Source organism: Psammomys obesus, unplaced genomic scaffold, assembly GCF_907164565.1.
Source record: "Psammomys obesus unplaced genomic scaffold, mPsaObe1.curated_primary_1811, whole genome shotgun sequence".
NCBI classification, from domain to species: Eukaryota; Metazoa; Chordata; class Mammalia; order Rodentia; family Muridae; genus Psammomys; species Psammomys obesus.
The window spans coordinates 18,470,508-18,476,262 of NW_026596125.1; the positions used below are offsets into that span (position 1 = coordinate 18,470,508).

Sequence of the window (5,755 nt, forward strand, 5' to 3'; positions counted from 1 at the left end):
ACTAGGCATTTCCCCAAAGAAGTACAAGTAGCCAGTAAGAGCACTTTAAAAATTGTCATCACCCCTCCTTCTAACAGAAATATAATCAGAACCACAGTCCCACAGGGCATGGGAATGGCTACTGCTAAAAGTGAAACAAACAGAAAACTGCGTGTTAGAATCTGTAGAGAAGCAGGCACCGTGGCTGCTCTTGGCGGGAATGTGGGGGTCATGACAACCCCGTGGCATTCCTATCAGCACTGTAGACCAGGGCTGGGGATCACAAGTCCAAACCTTCCTACGTAGCTTAGCAACACCCTAACTCAAAATAGAATGTAAAAGCAAGCGCGGTAGGGCAGGGGCGTGGCTCAGAGCGAGAGCCTGGTGTACGGGAAGCCCCCACAGCACCGAGCGGGTACATGTGCCGCTGTGAAACTGTCAAGCGTGTTCACATTAAACTTTATGCGCATTGCCACACAATCAGAATGAACAAGGCGTGTGGTGGCGGCACGCATTGTAATCCTAGCAGCTGGGAGGGGGTGTCGGAAGTGTCGAGTGTTCAAGGTTATCCTCGGCTACATAAGGAGGTTGAAGACAGCCTGAGATGTTTATTTATGTTTATTTGAGATCAGATCTCAAATAAATTGTTGATCAATTAAAACAGGGAGGTCTCCCTATCCGTGGACTAGGGGAGGGGCATAGGAGAGAAGAGGGAGGGAGGGAGGGAGGGCTACAGCTGGGATACAAAGTGAATAAACTGTAATAAATAATAAGTAAATAAATAGAATGAAAAAGGATCAAACAATCACAGTTCTGTGGGCTTAGCCAGGAGTTCAGGATTCAGGAGAGGATGAAGGCACCCTCACTGTTTGTTATACATTGACAAGCAAGCATGGGCTTGAAACTAATTTATCTGTTTTTCTGTTGTCTAAGCCAAATACTGAGCTTCAGGAGACAGGGATGGTGGAGGGCAGGAGGAGGAAGGATGGGTGGCAGGCCAGCAGACTGGGGAGGAGATGGGTGAGGGGAGGGCAAGAAGGCGGGTGCCCGATGGCTCCCCGGGAAAGGTCCATGCCTGAGGACCCTCGTGGGAAAGGGTATGACTTTCGAACGTCCACTGCTCTCACCGGTGTGTTTCTCGGCAAAGCCACGTACTCAGACACAAAGAATAGATACATGTAAAAGTATTTTTTAAGGAAACAAAGAGGGACGTTCTGCAAGGTGGGGCGTTCTTCGAGCTCTTGCTGGCAAAGCATCCGGCCGATTGCAAGACTGGCAGGGACCTCAGGCTCGGGTCTGTGCTTCCTCCCAAGCTAATGGGGGCTGCAGCGGGCAGCTGGGTGGACTGCAGCCCGGACAGATGGCCGTTCTCCTCCTCCGCAGGCCTCTGTCCCCTGCCTCCTCCCGCTGACCACTGTCCTCCCCCTCCGTCCTCCTCCCGCTGACCTCTGTCCTCCCCCTCCGTCCTCCTCCCGCTGACCTCTGTCCTCCCCCTCCGTCCTCCTCCCCCTGACCTCTGTCCTCCCCCTCCGTCCTCCTCCCGCTGACCTCTGTCCTCCCCCTCCGTCCTCCTCCCACTGGCCTCTGTCCTCCCCCTCGTCCTCCTCTTGCTGGCCTCTGTCCCGAAGAGGCCAGCTGCCCTGGACAGAGCAATCCCAGTTCTCCGAGGGCTTCTCCTGCGGGAGCACCGGCCAGCAGCTATCGAGGCTTCTTGAGAATTTTTCACATCATGGCTGGATTTCATTCTGAAATGTCCCAGGTAAATATTATAATCTCAAGATCTCTCTCTACTCCCATGTGCGTGCGTGCATGCGTGCGTGTGACCATGTGTGGTGGGTGTGGTGGTGGGTGCACCCTCAGAATGTGTGGAAGCTAGCGGCTGGCACTGGATGCTCTCTGCTCAGCTTTTGAGACACGGTCTCTGAACCGGGAGCCTGCTACGGCAGCTGGAGTGGGTATCAGAAACCCAGGGTATGCATCTTCCAGAGCTGGGGTGAGGGTTAAGAGTCCATGCACAGCTCTTTATGTGGAGGAGGAACCCACACTCGCGCCTGCCTAGCAAAAGCAGGTTCTGTCCCATGCCCCTCACTGTGTGCTCCTTCGTGCTATTCTCTCCTCTGGGCAAACAGCCCTTTCCCCCTTTCTCTGACTGATTCTTCAGAGTCACATCCTGTCTGCTCCAGGAACCCTCCTTCTGAGACTTGTGAAGCTGCTGCATGTCCCCATGTTACATTCACAGCCCCAGGGCGCACACATGGCTCGTGTTTCGGATACATGGCTGACCTGACTTGAAGCCACTGGCTCCAGAGCTGCATGGTGCAAAGGTGAGTGCAGGGGTGAGCTGGTGACGCGGCCTCCTCTGGTCGCCGAGCTCTGTCTGTGATGACCACACCAGCCTACAACAGACACCTCTGCAAATGAGAAGCTATGCTCCTCTTGCTTCCCATACCCCCTAACCCTATGCTTAGAATTTTCAACAGACAAAATGGTTGTAAGAGTAAATATTCCTTTGTCTTTAAAATAAACCAATCCACATGAATGTCAGGCACAGTATTCAAACCCTGTCAAGCTTATGGGGGATTACAGAGACTAAGACACCAACTAAGGAGCAGGCATGGTCTGGACCTCGGCCCCCTGCACATATGTGGCCAATGAGCAGCTTGCTCTTCATACAGGGTGCCTGGAGGTGGGGCTGTTTCTAACATGGACTCTGTTGCTGCTTTTGATCATCCCCCCTGGCAGGGCTGCCTGGCCTGGCCTCAGGGAATGAGGATGTGCTCAGTCCCCCCCCCCCCGTGACTTGAGGTGCTGGGGAGGGCCTATATAGGAGGGGGGAGACTTCCCATTTCTGGGGGGAAAGGGAGAAGGGAACGGGGAGAGGAAAGGAGAAAATGGGGCTGGGAGGGGAGGAGGGAACGGAGAGAGGAAAGGAGAAAATGGGGCTGGGAGGGGAGGAGGGAGGGGCACCATTGGGATGTAAAGTAAATAAACTGAAATTAAAAAAAAAAAAACAAAACTGTAACACTTGTCTCCTTCGGGACAAATTAACTACTCAAACAAAGGGGTGAAGAGGGCGTTCCCGGGCCCAGCTGGCTGTGCCCAGCGTCGGATCTGCCAATCATCCGGCATCCGTTCCCAGCTGGTCCGGAGCACCGAGCAAAGAGCTCAGCAGACAGTGTGTACACCGGAGCGAAGCAGGACGAGCAGCTTCTGGAGAAGACTTCTCTCAGGGTAAGCCTGTTGCTGCCTCTGGAGAAAAAAAAAATCTCACAAGCAAGGGGCGGGGAAGGGGAGCAGGGGCATGCGTGAACGCTCTCTCACCTTCTCTGTGTGAGGGGCCTGGCCTAGGAGCTGTTCTTCCGGCGCTGGAACGTGACATGAAGAATTTCACCACCAAAACTCAGTAACTGGAGGGTCTTTCAACATGCGCACCCTTGACCGCTACCCTGAAAGCCCTCGGGAAGCCAGGCACGGCGGTGCCCCCCATAACCCCAACACTTGGGGGCAAAAGCCGGTGGGTCTCTGCGAGTGCCAAGCCAGCCTGTGAAGAGTGACGGTCGGGCTGTGTAAAGAACCTCATCTCAAAAAGCAAAACAGAAAAGAAAATGCTTCAGGCTCTGAGGGATGCGACGCCCATAACAGAATGCACTTTTTTTAAACTAAAAGTGTGTGTGTGTGTGTGTGTGTGTGTGTGTGTGTGTGTGTGTGTGTGTGTGTGCGCGCGCGCGCGCGCACTACCTGCCCATGTGTGTGTGGATCATGTACATGCCTGGCTCCCACAGAGGCCAGCAGAGGGTGTCAGGTCCCCTGGAACTGGAGTTACCGAGAGTTGTGAGCCGGAGTGTGCAGAGAATCAAGCTGTGGTCTGGAAGGGCGGCCGGTGCTTGAGCCGCCCGAGGTGTGAACACAGATTCTCAGCGCCTGATGCTGCGCCCCAGTCACCGTGGGTGAGTGTCGCCGTCGGTGCCCTACCCTTCCCTCCTCGATGCTGTGAGCACAGACGCTGCCCTTGCGTGTGACGTGTGAGGCTGCGTGCTCAGGACAGCTGTCACGCACTAGTAGACATGGCAGACGCGCCGCTCCACGCAGCACCTTCCTCCCGGTGCCACACCTGCCACAAACAACACCACAGGCGTGCAGACGCCCAGCTAGGAACGAGGGCACAAGCAGTTGTGAGTGCTAGGATCTGAGCCCAAGAGTGGTAAGCACTCTTAACCGCCCCACCCGCCCTCGTCTTCTCGTTTGCTTGTTTGTTTGGTGTGTCACGCTACAAAGCCCTGGCTGGCCTGACACTCTCCTGTATAGACCAGGCTGGTCTCAGACTCGCAGAGAGCCGCTGCTCTTGCCTCCCAGGGGCCAGGATTGTGCTTTGTTGTGTTCTGCTTCACTTTCCTTGTCTCTAATGCCAAGTCCTGCGCACTGTTCTCACTCTCCGAGGTGGCTGGTGTCTCTAGCCTCAATGAACAGCTGCACTTGTGAGCACACACATGCACACGCACAAAATTAAAATAAAATACATATACAGAGACACGGGGTTCAAGGGAACCTCCTCGCTAAGTTGCAGCTGACATCAGATTCAAACTCAGATCAAGCTGACCCCAAAGGCAGAATTTCTTCGGCCATCTCTACAAAACTAGTTAGCGACAATCGGGGCCTGTGCCTCGTGGGCCTCACTGTGGATGCTGAGCGACGGTGCTCTGCACATAAGGACGGTTATGGGAAGCCAAAGGCCAATATGATTTTCTCTGCACAACTCTAAGTTCAGAAGGAATGGGAGCGCTGGCCGGAGGGAAGAAATGCGGGAGGCGCCATCTTTATTGCCAGTGAATCCCAGGATTCTCCCCAGCTCTCTGTCTCTGTGAGTGTGTGTGTGTGTGTATGTGCCTGTGTGTGTGTGTGTGCGTGCACACGTATGTTTGCTTTGAGCACTGAACCCAGGACACTCCCTTGCACGCACCTTAACATTGAGCTATCCCCCAGACACAGCTCTGTCTCCTGGCCACTACTCTGGGTCACTCCATTGCTCCACTGAGAGAAAAGTTCAAGAGAGAGAGAGAGAGAGAGTGAGGAAATATTCAAAAGGCCGAGCACTGCAGCTCTGACTGCTTTGGGCATCTGCAAATGTGTGGCTGGGACATTACCAATTGTATCCGTGTGCTTCAGTTCACAGCCCTGGAAGGAAGTAGGAGTCTTACCTCACCAATAATAATAATAATAATAATAATAATAATAATAATAATAATAATAATTAATTGAATTTCAATCCAGTCTGTCAACTTTTCCAAGGATTACCCTTCCCTGGAGGAAAGCCGTTTCGTTTTTAAGCAGGTTGGGGTTTCTCGGGGGACCTGGTAAAATCATGTCTCCTGGCTCTCACCACGTGGCTCCTTTCAGCACTCAGATTTGTCACCTAATTAAGAAGCTCCATTGATGTCCCCAAATGATTGTTCTGCTGAAAGACGTGTTCAGAACTTTCTCCGAAGATCAGCAAAGTTTCCTCTTTTTTTGTTTGAATTCTGCAATGTAAATAAATGTAAATCATGAAGTGAGTTGTGATTTTTTTAATTACTGAAAAAATGTGATTAATTCCTATAAGGATCACTCCAAAGGTAATAAAGATAAAAGCTGTCAAAATTAATTAAACACTTATTCATTAAATCCAAGGTAGCTTTGGATTCTTTCTTGCACAAATACAATTAAGGCTTAATCTGAATCTTGGTGAGTTACACAATCATGCTCCTTAGGAATAAAGGGAGGGTACAACCTTGGCCTTCTC

The 5,755-nt window shown here is 52.2% G+C and overlaps 1 long non-coding RNA gene across 3 annotated transcripts; it reads left to right on the forward strand.

Moving 5' to 3' along the window:
* The first annotated feature begins 1,581 nt into the window (after positions 1-1,581).
* On the forward strand, positions 1,582-5,528 carry LOC129665097 (uncharacterized). 3 transcript variants are annotated; one of them, XR_008718334.1, is made up of 4 exons: positions 1,582-1,738; positions 2,163-2,303; positions 3,042-3,926; positions 5,374-5,528. It is a non-coding gene; the product is annotated as an uncharacterized LOC129665097 (long non-coding RNA). The 3 variants fall into 3 exon arrangements; XR_008718333.1 differs by having other exon boundaries at positions 3,042-3,210; positions 3,762-5,528; XR_008718332.1 differs by having other exon boundaries at positions 3,042-5,528.
* Positions 5,529-5,755: the final 227 nt, after the last annotated feature.